This window comes from Ambystoma mexicanum, chromosome 4p (genome assembly GCF_040938575.1).
Source record: "Ambystoma mexicanum isolate Mex_15411 chromosome 4p, UKY_AmexF1_1, whole genome shotgun sequence".
NCBI classification, from domain to species: Eukaryota; Metazoa; Chordata; class Amphibia; order Caudata; family Ambystomatidae; genus Ambystoma; species Ambystoma mexicanum.
Window position 1 is genome coordinate 11378110 of NC_090927.1, and position 20162 is coordinate 11398271.

Sequence of the window (20162 nt, forward strand, 5' to 3'; positions counted from 1 at the left end):
GAGGCTCACGCTTACAGATTCTCAGGTACACTGTTCACCCTGGTTCTCCCTCAGCTGGGCTCAGACCCCTCTATTTTATTTATTATTTTATTTCTTTATTTATATAGTGCCAAAACCCGGGGGTATTTAGACACTTATGCATAAGAGATTGGTTACAGTGATTCTGGTTACAGAGAGGAAGCACAGGGAGTGATTACATCGTAGAGAAGTGTACAGAGGTAATTATATCACAAGCAAGCTGCAAAAAGAGTTCAAGGTGAGCACATTCATGGAGCCTAACCCCATGTTGCGGGGCGGCTGAGACACAGTGAGGCAGAAGCCTTGTCGTGGGGAAAGTGGTGAGTCATTGCAGCAGGGCTCCACCGGTGGTGTCGTCGGTTGCAGATGGCTCAGCTTCTTCCCTCTTCGGATTTCTTAGATCCTGTGGCGACGTCTGAAGTTCTGGTACCAAAAGCCCTGCTTTTATGCAGAAAAACCCCCATTCAACAGCCTAGCTGTCACTCATACATGCTAAGTGGGCGGCTCACCACTGGGCCAATCAGAACAGAGTGCGACTTGAGTTGCTAAGGCAACGCAGTCCAGGGTGCCAAAACCCCCACCCACACATCCTGTGGAACCCAGACAGAGTGGCACCATTTGGAGGGCTTCTGTGGAGAAGCCCACCAAAAAGTGGAACAAAGGGCCCGACCTTGGTTGGAGTTAAAGAGACGGACACAAACGCCATTTTAGAAATGAGTTCTGGTGAAAAGACCTACTCTGTGATTTTATATTAAATAAATAAACCAGTGGTATCTTAACATTGCACCTCAAAAGTGGTGCGTTTAAAACCAATGGGAAAATCCCATAGGAAATATTCCGGTGGAATATTTCACGTGGTAACCACTGCCACCAGCCAGAAACTCGACAAGGGGGGACTGGACAGTGCCCCCTTGAAAACAGACCCAGGGGCAAACTAATTAACCCCTTCCAGTACTCCCACACTATGATGGTTTGTACTGGTTCTGTTCACAATTTTGGACTAGTAAAGCCAATGGTGACATTACATGCCCTGGGAGACAGTAGTCAGTCCCAGGGTATGGAGTCTATGTTTGGGGGTCACTATGACACCCCTGTGTCACTGCACTGAGGGTGCTGTGTAACACACATACAAAACAGATGATACCCTATGGATAAAAATACCCCATAGCCCATAAGCACACAAAAAGTCAAAGACATACCTCAAATCATGCCTAAGAGTTGGAGGAAAAGAGTCTCACTCTTAGCAGGAGAAAAAACAAACCCCAAAAATCCAGTAAAACTGCTGAGGGACTCACTAGATTTGGGAAATTAGCCTTATAAGAGAATTCTCCCTAACACCAGGCACTTGGTGAAGGCTCTGGGCGCCGACTTCAGTCCGAAGGGAAGAGCCTTGAACTGGTAATGCTTCCTTTGTACGACGAATCACAGGAACTTGCAGTGTCTTTTGAGAATGGGGACGTGGAAGTACATGTACTCCAGATCCAACGACGACAGAAAATCCCCTTTGTCCAGTTGGCCGAGCGCATCCTGTAGTGTGACCATCCGGAACTTCTGGGACTTAATGTATTTGTTGAGCCTTGGTAGGTCGAGGATGGAGCTCCAGCCCCAGGTCTTCTTTTTTTAAAAATTTGTTTATTTATAAATCAACACACAGGAAATCGTATACAATGACATTGCTTGTAGCGCCTCAGACCATAGCAGGCACAGAGTTCCCTTCTCCCACCCCCTGCATTTCCAAAAGGCGCTGTTCTCGACCCTCAATCGGTCTGGCCCGACGGCGGCGACGGATCATCCATAGAGTGCAGGACTCTCGCAATCAGGCGTGGTTTATATGCCAGGGCTGGATAGTTATGATCATAGGCTACCACCGGTGCCCAAATGTCCATGAATCGATGAAGCGATCCCGCTTTGGCTGCCGTAACCTTTTCGGCTATTAAGATGTCCCAAAGTTTAACCCAGCAGAGGGTCATCAAGGGTCCTTCCACGGACTTCCAGGCACGGGCCACCGTGATTCTAGCTACCAGCAAGAACTGGGACACTAAGGCTGCTCTTCTCCCTGATCTTGGGTATGAGTGTGGCAACGGGTATCACTGGTCAGGCTCTGACGTGGCTGACCTCGTTCCTTTCCAATCGACCCTCCCAGGTCCAACTTGGGTCCTTCCTCTCTGACATCTTTTTCTCCACCTGTGGCGTTCCCCAGGGATCTAATCTCTCTCCCTGGCTGTTCAACCAGTATCTGGCACTCCTTGCCCACCGCATCGCCGCCCTCTGCCTCAACTTTCAGTGCTATGCGGACGATACCCAGCTCATTTTCAGGCTACCCTCGGCCTCCTCCTCTCCCTCCCTCATCTCTGACTGTCTGTCTGCTATCCAGGAATGGTGTGCTGCCAATGACCTCTGCCTTAATGCTAGTAAGACTGAGATCCTACTCATCAGCACACCCACTCCCTCCTTCCCTGCAGCTCTCTGGCCGGCCTCTCTTGGCCCTCTTCCTGCTCCTACCTGCAAGGCAAAAAACCTCGGGGTCATCTTCGACTCCACACTCTCCTTCTCTCCTCATATATCTGACGTCTCTAAGAAGTCACATTACCAGCTGCACCTCCTCAGAGTTATTCTTCCCTTCCTCTCCTTCCCCCAGAAGCTCACTGTCTCCCGAGCCCTGGTTCTCTCGAAGCTGGACTACTGTAACAGTCTCTATCTTAATCTGCCTGCCTCCACTCTCCGCCCTCTGCAACTCATCCAGAACAGAACTGCGAGACTTGTCCTTGGCCTCAAGCCCAGGGACCGTATCTCTCCAGGACTGAAATCTCTACACTGGCTCCCAGTGGCTGCGAGGATTAAGTTCAAAACCCTCTGCATTGTCCACAAGGCCTTTTGGGGCCTGGGGCCTAAATTCCTTCAACTCCCTCTTCCTAAATATCTTCCTTCCCGAGCCCTACGCTCATCCGTCTCCAACTCCCTCAGGGTCAGCCGCTTCTCGTAGCAACGAGCTGGGGGGAGATCTCTCTCCGCGGCAGGGGCCTCCCTCTGGAACAGCCTTCCTGCCTCCCTGAAACTTGAGGAGAACCATCTCCGGTTCCGGAAGCACCTCAAAACCTTCCTCTTCACTTCTGCTTTCTCTCTCCCTCTCCCCTGCTAAATTCTTCACCATAACTGCACTGATTCTGCAACTGGGCCACTCTCACCGACCTCGGTCCTGGGCCCAGTCACTCTTCACTTGCACTGCCTCCCCCTGGCAAACCCCTGCACTACGGGACTGTCTCTGTATCACTACAGCCCCCCCCAGCACTTGTCTGCACTTACCTTGCACTTGCCACCAGCTGGCCCTATTTATTTATTATTTTATTTCTATTCTACTATTTGTACTGCACTCCCCTCCCCTCCCCCTTCCCCTTGCACTTTTTCCCTTCCCCCTACCCCTGCACTTGCGCGGTCTGAATGACACCTGGCCTAGTAGGATCGTTGTCTGTCTTCCCCTTGTTCCCCCCTCCCTGCCTCGTCGCGCCTTGAAACACTTGTGTATAGGCGCGTTACAAATGCCTTATCATATCATATCATAACGGGATCCCCAGGAGAACTTGCTTGGGCGTTAGCAGAATGGTCACCTGGATGACATCCTTTATAGTAGCTAGGCAGTGGGAGGTCCTCCACATATGGAAATAGGATCCCGGGTGGCCGCAGAGACGCCAGCAGTGAGGGTCTATGGTATGTTGGAAATGGTGAAGGCGTAGGGGGGGGTAATACCAGTGCAGGAGCAGTTTGTGGGCGCACTCCCGATTGGTGATGCATTGTGATGCTGTGCGCGTTCTGGTCCAAATGTCCACCCACGTGTGGTCTTCTATAGCGTGCCCAAGGTCCACCTCCCATTGAGCCATATAAGAGGGCTTGGAATGAAAAGGATTCTCTTGTAGCAGTCTATAAAGAGCTGAGATCTTTCCCCGGGCCGGCAAGTCGTTCACTGTTAGCTCAAGTGGAGAAAGGGGGCTTGTGGCCGCCGATCGGGTTTGGGGGTGGGAGCACCAGTGCCTGAGTTAAGCGTAGGTGTATCTGTCCGTCTCCTCTAGCTGGAATGTTGTTTTAAAACGTTCAAAGGTTAGGGGAGAATCCCCATCAAAGAGTTGCCCCAGCGTCTCAAGGCCTCCCGCAACCCAGTTCCTAAAGTTCCTCAGTGGGCTCCAGGGGAAAAGGCCGGGTTAAGGAAAACAGGGGAAAGTGCACTCAGTTCTCCCGGGACCCCACAGTGTCTGCGGGCCGACTCCCAGGCCTTTATGGATTGTTTTGTGGCAGTTAACATTCCCGGCCAGCTCCGGCGTAAGGCAGTGGGGAGAAACGGGAGGAAGCGAAGGGCCAGAGGAAGACAGGATTGTTCAATCTCCACCCATTTCGGCTGCCCTGTGGCGAGCCCCCATGTTTGTCGGTGGGCTAGTTGCGCTGCCATTTGATACTTGCGGAGGTCGGGTACCCCCATGTCGGTCCAGAAAAATGGACACCTCTCACGATCAACGGCAAACGAATTTTGGTGGCCGAAGGCCAATCGTCTCATGTACAGAACGATAGAAATACAGATTTCTAGCTTGACCAATGTGCGGCCATTTTGCTGTAACAAGGATCGCCATTTTTTGCTCTCTAACGATTGCTCATTGCTTTCTGTCCAAACTGCTTCGCTGAAAAGCTTATTCTTGCTTGTTCTGCTCGATTGTTACATTGTTGATTCAAACGTGGAAGAGCAAGGCCGCGAGACTAATGAGATATTCATGGAAAATCAACGTAGACAGCTTCGGGGAGGAGTGCCCAGTTCCCTCCCGAATGTAGCCTTGAAGGAGAGCAGCAGGGCGTTTAATCATTTCACAGATGCCAGCCAGTCTTGTTATATGGTAGAAAATATTAGAATAAAGCAGCTAAAGGCTTAAATTATGCTCTTCTTACGGCCCCCCTCTCCTGAGCCCAGTAGAGCGTGTCGGCTCCCAGGACACGAATAGCAACTCAAAGATAGCAAGGTCTGGAATGTGCCTCTTCCCCTGTATGTAGCTTGCTTCCAAGAACAGAAGCACTGTGTTCTGTTCAACAAAGGAAAGATGTCTCTACACTTGCAATGTTGCATATTGTTGCTAAAATAGATATTTGAAGGTGTCATATTCGTTGAAATTGTCCATCATCAAACCGAGTTCAAAGAAACCCCATAAAGGGTAGTGTTAACTATGTCACAACTGATTGTATGATGTGCATTTTGTATATATGTAACTGATGTATGTTTTTCGCTCTCTTGCGTCCCTCGAGGTCTAGAGATACACGTCGCGGGGCGTGAGACCGAGTTGGCCAACTAAGACTATTTGCTTTCCAATAAACCCTAGCTTTTGGGAATACAACCTCGTGTCTGGCGTATCTATCGTGTGTGGTGATTTGCCTTGTTTCCATAACGTGAGGGACCCCTAGGGGCCCCCATCAAGATGGCGCCCGAATAGGGACCCTCCCCCACTTGTTCCATCGTGTACGTTGTAATAGAGTAAAGGCGGAGAACGGCGAGGACGGGACGATCGAGCGGGGATCAAGAAGTGTTTGGGGCGCCCTGTAGAAGAGATGAGAGATTCCTTTGCAGATCTGCACACATCTGATCCATGATCGACGTACCGGGCCAGAGGACAAGGAGGCGAGGGTCCCAAAACGAGGCAAAAGCCAAGGAACGCAGACACGATGTCATTGGTTGCGTCTGTATACGGACGAATTGTGTCCTGGAGGACAAATTGATTTATCAGGAGAGTCATACCCCGATTCGAAATAACCCTGATATTGGTTGAGAGTTGACTTTGCAAAATCAAACGCCCAGAGTAAGATTGATTAGCAAAGGGGTAGGTTGAAACATGCCTGGGGTATTGTCCACCCTAGGGGGGCTTTCCTGCTGCGGTAGACAATCTTTGGAAGATGGCCAAATTGCACCACCTGGGGGAACGCCGGCGTATCAGATGTATGTGAAGTATGGTGTGAGAGCGATAATATTTTGTGAGACTTGGCATAGGCAAACCAGAAAGCAAGTGGACCACCAGTGGCCGATTCATGGTAGTTTCGAGGTAGCGAGAATAGATAACCTGGAAAGAGTGTTGAAAGAAAGCGCGTCCCGCAGCATTCAACATCGTTAAGGACTGGAGAAGGGAAGCTATGCTCCGTTATAGAAGTAGAGCGAAGCATGCGCGTAGGCATAAATCAAAGGATGAGGTAGCAGAAGAAAAAGAGGAGGAGGAGTGGACAGAGAGTCTGAGGAGGTCAGGTAGACGTGACCAGTTGAACGTAGACAAAATATACCCGCAACGAGAACTGCATATAGCAGATGATTTGATAGAAAATATGTTAACAAATACAAAACGAGGGCCAAGACCAGAAGCGAGGACGAGCACGCCAGTAACTATTGCTCAGATCCCTCCTGTAGCCCAAACCCTCCCTCCCGTAGCTCAAGCCCTCCCACAGCCACAGACCGCGCACGTAGCACTTCCTATTAACCAGCCAGGCCCACAAAAGACACTTTCCGTTCCTATTGTCCCATCCGCACCTCCCACCCTAGACACAGACTCGGTACCATCCGTCCCTCCCGGGGTTGAAGTTGAAACCACAGGAGCGAGAGGTGGGACTGAACAAGATGGATCCAGAAGGGTAACTCGCAGTGCGATTAGCAAAGAAAGGAAGGTGGAATTGCAGCAAGAGGCAGAAATGTATATAGACGGGAATGATGGGACGGCAGCATTGGATTTGATGTATGACTTCCGAAGAAGCAACGAGAGACAGGTAGTGTTGAAATGCATGGGTGAATATTTGGTGGGGAGATGGAAACAATTAATTGGGAAATTACCACCGCAGCGATTGTTAGATTTGAATGCATTAGCACGTTGTAGAGAAAGAGATGAAGAAGTAACGGAACATGTATATGGATTTTTTGAGCTTAAAAATTAACTGGATAATGAATATACCGAAATGTTTGCTGCACCTGGGTATAGGGGTAGGAATATCAGGAGAGATAGAAAGGAAGCGGTAGAACCATATATACAGCGGCGACATTCAATGTCGTCAATACAGAGAGGTGACAAATTGAAGGTGTGCATACGAGAGGCGTTAAAATGGATGTCGAATACCAGTGTCCCCGCAATGGAGATACATGAGATATTTGATGAATATTCCTTGCCCATGAAAAGAAAAGCACTGCAGTCGATGGCTGAACATTTAATAGATAAGGATATAAAAAGCGACAAGGCCAGCCCCCCCCCCGAAGTACTAGCAATATATAAAAGAGCATTGGAGCGAGGAACAGGAGAAACAGCCCTATCGCTTGATCTGGGAATATTGTTACACCTGAGAGAAGGGGGAGGGACGGTAAGTGGGGCATTCCATATGAGGGAGGTGCCACTTACCTTTTGCCAAAAATAGAGGTTCCCGCAACAGACAACGCAGCGGTGCAGGTAACGCCAGCCCATTATACCGCCCAATACGTGCATGTCCCCTTCTCCAGACAGGAGGTGAACAACATAAAGCAGACGATTCCCGATATAAGAAAGAATCCTGCCGGGTTTTACAAGGAAGTAGAGTCCTGCCTACAGTCATCCGTGCTTACCATGGGTGATATAGACCTAATATTCCCGGTGATCCTGCCAGCAGACATATGGAAACAAATAAGGAAGGTAGATGACACAACGGCCTTCGCGCCACATGGGCGGATTTAGTTATAGAAGACAGGAGTAAGGCGGTTGGAGGGACACCGGGAGCGAACATGGTAGCATTACCAGGACGCATAATATAGAAATTAAAAGAAATTATCCCAGAGAAAAGAATTCAATGGGACAAGTTAACTGCATGTGTACAGGGCAAGGATGAGCTAGCAACAGACTATTTTAATAGGTTTGAGGAAGTATTTACAGACTTCAGCGGGCAGGATGTGAGCACAGAGGCGGGGAAAAGACTATTTGTTGATAAGTATGTGAGGGGGTTAATACTTCCAATACAGAAACTAATAATGACATCAGAAAGTGCATGGCAAGCAAAAACGTTGGGTGAAGTATTACACATGGCCCAATATTACGAGAATAGAGTAAATGCGAAAAAAGAGAAAGAGGAAAAGCATAGGGTAAATTTGAAAACAAGGGTGCTACTGCAGCAAGTAGCAGGACATAATAGAGGGAGAGGGAACGCACAAGGAAGGAGTCATTTGAATATGCATGGGGGGCCATTGGGAGCAAATCAGTGTGCGTACTGTAAGGAGGAAGGACACTGGTGAGCGCAATGTCCACATCTGCAGAATAGAAATGGGTCTGGCCAGAGAAGACAGCACAGAGGGCATCAAGGATCGAATGGCCTGAATAGAAATAGTATGCAGCAGCACCACAATAATGAGGGTAACCAGAACCAAGCGCAACACCAAAGTGCTCCTAACCAGAGTCAGGGTCAGCAAAACCAACAGAATGGGAACCAGGGTGGGGGAAATAGAGGAAAGAATGGGAACATTTTCGATACGCAGCCAAATACGTATTACAGCATTAGCAGTGACTACACATCAGATGATGTGTTATTTTCCCCAATAGGACAGCCCAGGGCAGGGATCGGAACCTGTGTCTATTTCCGTGAATCAGAGAGGACCCTACGTAGAAATGAGAGACGGGAATGAGGAGCACCGCTTGCTTATAGATACAGGAGCGCAGAAGTGTTCAATAGACCATCACTTGGTTCCGGATATACCACTGTCAGGGCAAAAGAATATTTCCGTAGGGTTCGCAGGTACACCAATCATTAACCCAGTGTCCCAACCAATCCCAGTTACAATAGGCCCATTCACTGAACATTGTCCATTTCTCCTAACAGAAATTTGTGGGGAGAACCTGTTGGGATTAAACTTGTTGAAAAAACTAGGTGTGATTATACATTGCACGTCAGACGGGGTGTTTCTGACGATCTGGCCACAAGATGCCCCTGTGTCAGAATTTTTGTCTGAAACTCTGCCAGGAGAGTTGTATGCGAAAACGAAGGATGTGCATTGGCTGTTTTGACACAGGAACAAGGTGGAAGAAATAGGCCATGTGGCTATTTTGCTTCTACGCTGGACCCTGTAGCGCGCGCACTACCACGATGATTGCGATCTTTTGCGGCGGCTGCTGCGTCAGTGAAACAAACTGAAGGGATGGTATTGGGGCATACTTTAATTCTGATGGTGCCACATGCCATATACATTCTATTAAATAGGACAGAGACGCAACACCTCACCTCTGCTAGACTGACAAGATATGAAATTATCTTATTTGCGCCCCATATCCAAATTATGAGGTGTAGCGCTTTGAATCCTGCAGAATTAATGCCACTACCCATAGAAGAAATTGGTGACAACGAATCACCACCCCATGCTTGCTTAATGGCCACTGAGGAAGAAACGAAGGGGAGGGTTGATTTAAGTGATAACCCACAAAAGGAGCCAGATGGGGAGTTTGTGACGGCTCTTGTTTTAAATTACCTGATGGCACGTCAACTGCCGCGTACGCTATTACTCCTCTAGAGAGCATTGTAGAAAGCAAAAGAATCCCCTACAACTCGGCACAAGCCGCAGAAATAATAGCATTGACCAGAGCCTGCGAGATTTCTGAAAATTTGAACGTGAACATATATACTGATAGTCAGTATGCATTTGGGGTGGTTCATAACTTTGGTCGACTGTGGGCTGAGAGGGGTTTCTTGACATCACATGAGGCCAGGATTCAACATGGCCCTTTTATTGTACGATTGTTGTCGCTTTGCACTTACGTTTCCAAAAAGCCTAGCAATAGTGAAATGCGAGGCACATAAAAAGATAACATGCAAAGTAGGAGAGGATTGCGAAACAAACTGCCACTGATTTGAATAATAAAATGATGACAGTCCAGACTGAGGATGTACCCTGTATGATAGAAGATGGAATTGCCACTGTCAAAGAAATGCAGGCCGAAGCCACGGCCGATGAGATCCAAGGGTGGGCTGAGGGCTCTGCTGAGTTAGATTTGCAGGGGTGTTGGGTGGACAAGGTAACAAAAAACTGGATGTTGCCAAATTATTATGTAACTGCAATGGTCACAATGGCGCATAGCCCTACCCACATTGTGCTAAAAAGATAATCCAGCACCTATCTACGGTATGGCAGAATGCAAACATAAAGAAGAATGCAGAAAGGTTGGTGCAGAACTGCATTACGTGTTTACAACACAATGTAGGGAAGGGAACAGTGACTCCGACAGGCAGTTTTGGCCCACCCTCTATGCCGTTTGAGGTAATCCATTTTGATTTCATAGAGATGGAGAGGTGCCAAAACTTAAAGTATGTCTTAGTGGTGATCTGTGCATTCAGCAAGTGGGTGGAGGCATATCCCTTAAAAGACTGCACGGCAATGAGCACGGCAAAAGTAATGCTTAAAGAATATTTCTCCTGATTCGGCCTGCCCCGTGTCCTATGGTCAGACAACGGCCCACACTTTGTGGGCGCAGTGGTATTACAGATCTGTGCAGGTCTTCAGATTGATAAGCGATTCCACAGTTCAAGGCATCCGAGTTCGGCAGGGCTTGTTGAGAGGCATAATGGGATCTGTAAATTAAAAAATAAGCAAGATATGTGCAGGAAGCAAGTTGAGTTGGGTAGATGCATTACGCCATAGCAAGTTGAATTGGGTAGATGCATTATCCATTCTAGCCTACACAGACGTGCATGCGCACGTCTGTGCAGGCTAGAACTGGGCTCTCCCCGTATGAGATAATAATGGGGAGGCCGGCAAATGTTTGGTGCGCACGTCAGCCAAAACTACTTAGCGAAGTAGAACATCCTGTGCTTAGTACTTGTTGTGGCCTTTTAATGCAGAAATTGCGTTTGATTCATCAGCAGGTGCAGGAGGCTAAACCTATAAGATACACCGGTCCGGGGCACGCGCTGGAGCCAGGAGACTGGGTGCTACTCAAGAACATTGAGAGGAAAACATTGTTAGCACCCAGGTGGCGCAGCCCCTATCAAGTTCTACTGGCAACGCAGACAGCGATAAGGGTGGATGGGAGGAAGGCGTGGATCCATGCCACCCATGCCAAAAAGATCCCATCTTCACTGAAAGACTTGCCTGATCCAGACGACCAGAGAGAAACAACGGTCTCAGAAACTAAAGAAACTGCTGCCAGTTAAATACCAAAAAAGTTGCCCGAGCGAGAATCGAAACTTGAAACAAAGCCTGAAAAGATTGCCAAAAAAGGGGACCGGTAATGTTCTGGTAAGGCTTTGTATTATCCAACACAGTTCGATAAAATAATGTCTATATGTAACCTGTTGCTTTCTCCCTTATTCAGGCGACGAGAGAAAGTATGAAGTCTCAGGGAATAATGCCCCCGGCGGTAAAATCAGGTAAGTCTTTTGTGGTGAGGAGGGTTCCCCTTGTTAGTCCCTTGTTTCACCTTGCTGTCCTTTTGTTTCCCCTTAGGGGCCGGGGTTCGGCTAGGATGCAGTGGAAGCTGCGCCGACCCGTGAAGAAGAGTAGTACACGCGGTGGTAAAATCAGGTAAGTCTATGGGGGATATTCCTCTGTGTATTCCCTTGGTTCACCTTGCTGTTTTTGTCTTCTCCTTAGGTGCCGGAGTGTGGCGGTAACATGCAGGAGGATGCAGTGAAATGTGAAGATGCTGCGAAGGCCGGTGAGTTCAGTGCGGCGCTGTAGCAGGCGAGGCAATGCGCATAACACAACTTCTTTCTTCCAGCTCGAAGGCTCGATGGATCGGTAATTCAGGTAAGAATCAAAAGGTATTGCTCTTGTTCTAACCTTTTCTCCTTCTTTCTCCCTTTTTCTAGGAGCTCCAAACTCGAGGCGGATGACTGGATGCAGACTTGCAGGCACGGTGAGCGTTACGCTGCTGGATGCAGAATAACGCGAAGCGTGTGCTGCTCTTCGGGCGTGGTTTAAATAGCCTCCAAAGTAGTCCCAGGTAAGTATTCCTCCCCAGCCCCACCCGAGTAAAAAAATAGTCCCTAGGTAAAATAGTCCCTTCCAAGCCTCGTTTGGCTTGGAGCTCTTGCAGCATGGTCTGCATCAGGTAAGTTTTAATCTATGAGCATGGCACCTATGGCGCCAGGACTGACTCTCCATAGGCGCCAGGACTGCACCCAAATAGCCCCTAGCGGGGGCTGTTGGGCTTGCTTGGGGTAACTTGATGCCTGCTTCCGGGGTTTCTGAACTTGGTCTGGGCCCCCGGGGGTAGGCATCACGACAGCACCCCCCCCCCAAGGCCCCTCCTAAAGTCATTCTTCCCTGTGGTTTCAGTTTGTCTGGGAAATTTCGGTGGAATTTTTTCACCAATCGGGGTGCATGAACATGGTCACTAGGTTCCCATGACCTTTCCTGTGGTTCATAACCTTTCCAGTCGATTAAATAAAAAAGTTTTGACTTCATCAGCTTGGAGTCCAGGATATTCTTAACTTCAAATTCGGGTTCTCCGTCTACAAGGATGGGGTCTGGTGGCTTGGTTAGTCTTGTCCCTGGTTGTACTGGCTTCAAAAGTGACACATGGAAGACGGGGTGAATCTGCATGTTAGCCGGTAAGTCCAACTTGACAGCCACCGGGTTGATAATGGCCTTAATAGAGTAAGGTCCCAAATATCTGGGGTTAAAGGTCCATGTTCCCTTTAGAGGTATATGTTTTGTGGCTAACCATACTTGGTCCCCTATTTGGTATTGTGGAGAATCACGTCTATTCCGATCAGCATTTTTCTTGTATTTTTCTTTCGCTTGTTTTAAATGTGTAGTTTCTTCTTTAAAGGCTTGTGTAATCGTAGCGTGCAGATGGTCCACTGCGGGCATTTCTAAGTGTTGGGGTGAGTCAAGGTCTGAGGTTCGAGGATGGTGCCCATATAAGGTATAAAAGGGGCTTTGTCCAGTTCCAGAGTGTACTGAATTATTGTATGCATATTCGGCGATACAAAGAATGTCTTTCCAATTACTCTCTGTCTGATGTAACATACAACGCAGGTATTGTTCGAGAGTCTGGTCGGTCCTCTTCGTTTGACCATCGGTCTGGGGGTGGTGACTGGTTGATAACCACACATCGATTTGCGCCAATTGACAACATTTCTTCCAAAAATGTGAAATGAATTGACTGCCCCGGTCAGAGACCAACACGGATGGAAATCCATGTATGCGAACAATGTTTTCGAGGAATTCTTTGGCCAGGATTGAGGCTGAAGGTAATCCTTTTATAGGAATAAAGTGGGCCATCTTGGAAAAAAGATCCACAATAACTAGAATGGTGTTAAATCCATTACAAGGAGGTAGATCAGTATTAAAGTCTAACGATAAGGTGTGCCATGGTGTAGGCGGAATGACCAAAGGCTGTAAGAGTCCAGCTGGTTTTTTCTTTTGACTTTTGTTTTGGGCGCAAATGTCACAAGACATCACGAATGATTTAATATCCTTTCGCCAGGTGGGCCACCAGAATTGTCTTTTAATTTTAGCTTCAGTTTTTGCAATACCTGGGTGGCCCTCCATTAGGGTATCATGATAACAGGAAATGACTAGCTCTTGTATTTCCTTGTGTGGCAGAAATAGCCGCCCTTGGTAATAAGGCAGATCATTGGTGACAGAGTAGCCCGGGCCTTTCTTTACCCAGTCCTGCAGGGCTGTAGGATCAAACAGTTGCTGGATCTTTACCTGAATGTCCTCTAGTGTCTGTAGAGTAGTCATGCCAAGAATCCTTTGTTCGGAAATTATAGGTACTCGTTCTGGGTTCACTTCTGCCTCTCCCATCCCTATTCGGGATAAGGCGTCTGCTTTACCATTCTTACAACCTGGTCGATAGGTTATCACGAAATCTAACTCGGCAAAGAACAATGCCCATCGGAGTTGACGTGACGATTGGGCCTTGGCTGTTTTTAAATACTGTAAGTTCTGGTGATCGGTGATCACAGTAATGGTATGCCCGGCACCGAGAAGATAGTGCCGCCAAGCCTTGAAGGGATGAATCTGTGGTAGAAATTGGCAAAGCCGAGCATGCTTTGTACTCCTTTAACTGAACTTGGTGATGGCCACTTAAGGATTGTGTCCACCTTCCGTGAGCCCATTCGGACCCCCTTTGGGGTCAGGATAAACCCAAGGAATTCAACTTCTGTGGCATGAAAAACGCATTTTTCTAGTTTTGCATATAGTTTGTGCTGGCGCAATTTCTGAAGGACTGCTCGGACGTGCTTCACATGGTCAGATACTGAAGAGGAGTATACTAGAATATCATTGATATACACGACAACACAAACGTCAATGAGTTCACGAAGGACATCGTTCATGAAGTATTGGAAGGCTGCTGGTGCATTGCACAACTCGAAAGGAATCACCTGGTATTCTAATAACCCATGCTTAGTGCGGAAAGCAATCTTCCATTTGTCGCCCTCTTTTACACGTACCAGATGGTATGCCCCCCGAGATCTAATTAAGTGTATATACAAGCGTCCTTCACTTGGTCTAGTAGTCCAGGGATCAGAGGCAACGGGTATCGGTTCTTAACAGTTATCTGGTTCAATGCGCGGTAGTCTATGCACGTTCTGAGGTCACCTTCCTTTTTGGGTACGAAGAACAAAGCTGAAGATGCAGGGGACTTGGATGGGCGAATAAAGCCATTGGCAAGGTACTGGTCTAAGTATTGTCGTAGGTGAAGGTTCTCAGGTTCTGTGAGGGCATAGATCCTGCTACAAGGGGGTTGTGCACCGGGTATGAGATCGATTTGACAATCGTACAATCTGTGAGGAGGTAAGGTGTTTGCTTGTTCCTTTTGGAAGACATCCTGGAATTCTTGGTATTCTGGAGGTAGTTGCATGACTGCTGTGGTTACTGTGGCCAGGCCTGCGTTCTGATTTTTCTTTGGGTAATAGGTTTGTGCACAATCCGGGAAGGTTATTCTCTTCTCTCGCCAATCAATACAAGGATTTCCAACCAAGGTATCCCCAGTATTATTTGGAACTGTGGGGCTTTGATAAGATCAAACACAATAGTCTCTCGATGCTCATCCTGACCCAATAGTGTCATCTCTGCGGTGGAGTGAGTTACAGGCCCAGAGGCAATTTCAGTTCCATCGACTGTGGTGATGACATCTGAGGTGGTTTTTCGGCAGAGAGGTAGATTCATCCTGGAAGCCAATTCATAGTCCACATAGTTTCCTATGGCCCCGCTATCAATATATGCCCTTACTCCGTGCATACGCGATGGCTGCCCTGGATCTATGAGGACCATTGGTATGATGAAATGCGAGGTCTGAGTATCCTTCTTCAAGCTCGGCAAGTGGACCCCTAGGCTTGTCGGGCGTGGTCAGTTCCCGAGTCTGACTCCATATGGCTCTTATCTGCAGCTCCTACCACCTTCTTGGGTGGTTTTACAGGGCAGTCCCGTAGAAAATGCCCAGAAGTTCCACAATATAGACACAATTGCATTTGCCATCTCCTTTGTCTTTCCTTCTGGGTTAAGGGTCCTTTAACCCCTCCGATTTGCATGGGTTCCGAAGCATCTGCTCCTTTGGGGTTAGCGTGGGTTTTGACCAACACCCGATTCTGAAACCTTCTCAAACTCAAGATACAGAATTTATTTTCATTTTCATTTGATAAGACTCAATACGCATGGGTTAGAACTCCATTCGGGTACGTCAATAGTGGGAGTGAATTTGGCATATTTTTGAGAAAAGCTATGCCTGATGCAGCGGAAAGAGGAACCATAGATGTCCTGATAAAAAATGAGAGGTTGAAAACCCACTTTGATGAAATAAAACATGTTCTTGGCCAATTGCAGAAAGCAGGCGCCAAAGTATCTTTACAAAAAGCACAATGGTGCAAGAAAAAAGTGAATTTTCTAGGCCATGAAGTGACTGAACATGGACTAAACCCACAAAAGAAGAAAATAGAGGCCATACAAAAACTAAGAGACCCTAAAAATGTGAAGGGATAAAAAGTTTATTAGGAATTACAGGAAGTTCATTGAAAATTATGCTGAAATTACTCAACCATTGACTAAACTGCTAAAGCTGAATACACCCTGGAAATGGGAAAAAGAGCAGTCAGAGGCAGTGGCTAAATTAAAGGAATGTCTTGTAAAGGCACCATGTTTAGCATACCCCATAAAGGATAGGGATTCTCTTATAGAAATAGGTTTAACTGAACATTGTATGTCAGCAGTGTTATCAGAAAAACATGATTTGAATCACAAAACCATTGCCTATGCAAGTAAGGCGTTTTCCCAAATTGAAATTAAATTCAATGAATGTGAAAAGGCCCAATTGACCACTGTGTGGGCGCTACAACATTTCCGCCCCATTGTTCAGGGAGAAAAGGTGATTATTGAGACAAATCATCAACCGTTGCAGTGTTTAGAGAGTAAAAGAATTAGGTCAGGTAACCTAGCACAGTCCAGAATCACTTCATGGACGCTGGCATTACAGGGTTTTCCTGTAGAAGTGAGATATGTCCAAAATAAAAAAAGCCCAACTGCTCAAGGTTTAGCAGATCTACATGACTGTGCAGCTGAACAGGTATCCAATGAAATAGAAGGGGAACCTAATTTACAGGAATTTGAACAATCACCACACAAAGCTTTTGATGAAAAGACATGCAAGGATATACCAACTGTATATGTTGATGGTTGTGCTTTTCACATTGAAAATGACAGTAATAAACAATTAGTGTCAGGAATAGGAAATGTCTGGTTGAAATGTGAAGGCGTCCCCAGTATAGGGATGAGAATTGGAGCTAGGAGCATTCAAGTAGCGGAATTGGTAGCCATTTATAAAGCAATTGCTACTGCAGTTGATAATACATTTTGTGAAATTGCTCTGGTGACTGATTCTGACTATGCACGAAATAGCTTTGTGGAATATTTAACTGGCTGGAAAGCGAGAGGCATGATCACATACAATAAAAAGCTACTTAAACATGGAAAAATGATACAAGCCATAGACAAATTGGTGTCAGAGAATGATTTAACAATATACTGGAGGACAATTTGTGGACATTTAAAGACTCCAGGAGAGGATAAGGAGGGGAATGATAAGGCAGACCATCTGGCTAAAATTGGGGCTGTGATGGGAGAAATGCTACCTATTGAACATTTACTTGGTGAAATATGAATTGATGCAGTCACACGTTCTAAAGCACCAAAGGAGGTAGATCAACCAGTAGTACAATGGAGTTATGATACACCAGACCAAGAGCTGATTAAGGCACAAAAGGATGATCCAATTTTGGGAATCTATTATAATCATTTGATAGATCCTGAACAAAACACTTTAACAGAAAATGATTGTATGGGAAAAGAAGAGTTGAGGGTGCTATTAAAGAATAAAAAACGAATTAGACTACAGGATGGACTCATGATTAGAGAGTCCATAACAGGACAGATACGGTGGGTGGTACCCCTTTCATTCAGAGGGTTAATGCTACAACATGCACATGATGCCATAACTGCAGGCCATAGAGGATCACATAAAACAATGGAAATACTGAAAGATTATGCTTACTGGCCACATATGTCCCAAGACGTGGAATTATATACTAGAGGATGTCTAGTATGCACCCAATTTAAACCTGCTTCACCAATGCATAGAGCCCCATTAATGAAAAGAGGCCTACATCTTCCATGGTCAGATTTGCAAATAGACTATGTAGGTCCTTTAAAAAGGTTGAGTAGGGGAAGCCGTTATATTTTGAGCGTGGTCTGTTTGATGTCAAAATGGATTGAGTGTATTCCTGCACCAGATTGTAGTGCGCAAACAGCAGCTACATTACTGTGAATCATGTATTTTCAAGATTTGGATTACCACAAAGAATAGAATCAAACAGAGGAAGTCATTTCACAAGCGCTCTAATGAGTAAGGTATGGCAAATACTGGGTGTGAAAAGAAAATTACATATTGCATATCGGGCGGCTTCTTCAGGTGGAGTTGAACGCAGCAATAGGTCTGTTGTGGACATATTAAAAAAATTCGTGGCAGAAGCAGGTTCCAGCTGGAATTTACGTTTACCTTTGGTTTTGATGGCAATTAGATCAACTCCTGCCAAGGCAACAGGTGTTAGCCCCCATGAGGTCTTGACAGGTAGGAAAATGGTGTTACCACAACACCTGCTATACAGAACACATGAGCAGACACTTGTGAGTGCATCCACAGTTCATGAGTACATGGATGAGCTGAGGAAGCATTTACAACATACATTTGCTTTTGTACAGCGAAATCTAGAAAGAGCTGCTGACAGTGCAAAGTCATATTATGATAAAAAGACATCAGTGAAAGAGTATTGTGTGGGCGATCAGATGTATAAATTCATTTTGGAAAAGGTAAAGAAAAATTCCAAATTTCTGGCAGCCTGGTCGGGGCCATTTCGAATTATAGATAAGATCTCTCCCGTGGTATACAACATTTTGAAAACTGAAGGTGAAACAGCAACAGAACAGTTTGTTCATGTAAATCAAATTAAACCTAGGCACCCCAGACATGAGGTTAAACGACTTGAGCATGTAGAAAGAGATAAAGTCCCTTAAATACATGAAAGAAGATAAGATAAATGAGTTTAGTCATAGGGCAGCGGCAGAGAAATAAAATAGGGGTGATTGATTATTATAATGGAACATAAACACTGTGACAAAAAAAAATGGAGGCTGAAATTAATGGAGTTCGTTTACAAAATTTAAATGTATTAAATGTTGAAATCTGTTTCATGTATGTTTGTTTTCTCTCTAACATGTGCTTAATTTCAGAAGGCGAGAGGAAGAGGGCGAAATGATTTATGAAGTGCATGGATAGATATATAATTTTATTTTTGGCAAAAGGGTGAAGTTAGTATTGTGCTATGTACTTAATTTGTTTCTTTTCTATGTGATTTAGAATATTGATTGGAGGTCACGGGACCGGAGGACACGGGAGAAGATGGAGTCCTGGAGCCCACGCGGACGGATTCCGAAGCCCCGGAAGGGGGCGAAGACCAAGGCTGAAAAGCAATCAGCATTGATGATGACGCCAACAATATGGATAATTATGATGACATTCGGAGGGAACTTCAAAACTTTGGAAGCACAGGTTGTCATTGAGCCTGGACCAGCATCTGGTATTGCGGTAGAAGAAGCACCAGGATTCATCATGAGTGATAGAAGGATGATTTTCCAGAACATTTACATGCCATTGAATCCTGATACTCTGATGGAAAGACATTTTAACAATACTGGAATTAAAGCTGAGCAGACTAAGGAGTGGCTGGAACTAAGGAAAGAGGACGCTAAGCAGTCAATAAGAGATATGTTGATGCAATTGGAGAAAACATTTGTGAATTCAGCAGACATAAAGAAAAGGAGCGGAAAAAGAGGAGCAGTGATGCTTGCAGTCTCACTGGTAATGTCTATAATTGGAGCCATAATAGGTACCACAATGTCAACAGCCAATGCCATTTCAGTAGGGACGCTGAGTACTAAAGCACAACAACTGAGTGTTGACCTAGAAATGATACAAAAAACCTTAGATGGAATTAGGGGGGATTAGATGAACAAGTAAGGTTCATAAATGAAACTCCGGTCATATTGAATGAACAAGCGGATGTGATTCAACGAGCAACTAAATTGATTATTAAGCATGACCGAACATTAAGTGATATACTGAATATAATGAGTCCTGTTGATAAACTGTTGACGAATTACATGAGAGAAGTTCAAACTGCAATTTCACAATTGATTCGAGGACATATACCATTGTACTTCGTTTCACAGGATATTATTCATCAAATGATAGAAAGGTTGACCAGGAGGGAGATTGATGTGGTACAGGTGAAAATTGCATTTGAAATGGGTAATGCAATGCCCTTATATGTGGACTTGGAAAGTTTGGAAATAGGGTTTTTACTATGCATCCCATACGTAGCCCCTGAACTCATCAATCAAACTAAGTGGGTACACAATGTGGAATTTTGGCAAGAAAACAAGTTTATTAAGATTAAGACTCCAGAAGTGGTGGCATTTCAGTCATGGGAGCCTGAGGTTTACTTCATACCGAATTTGGAAACTTGTGTAAAATTTAAAGAACAAAATTACATGTGTCCGGGTAAACCGTTTATTCCTGATGCTACGGACGCTATTTGTGGTTTGAAATCTGACCCAAGTATATCAGAAGGATGTG

The 20162-nt window shown here is 46.0% G+C and overlaps 1 protein-coding gene across 2 annotated transcripts in view; it reads right to left on the minus strand.

Annotated features, from left to right (window-relative positions):
• The window catches only part of LOC138452919 (NACHT, LRR and PYD domains-containing protein 3-like), a 467379-nt gene that overhangs the window by 225052 nt on the left and 222165 nt on the right, over positions 1-20162 (minus strand). The window lies entirely within an intron of this gene.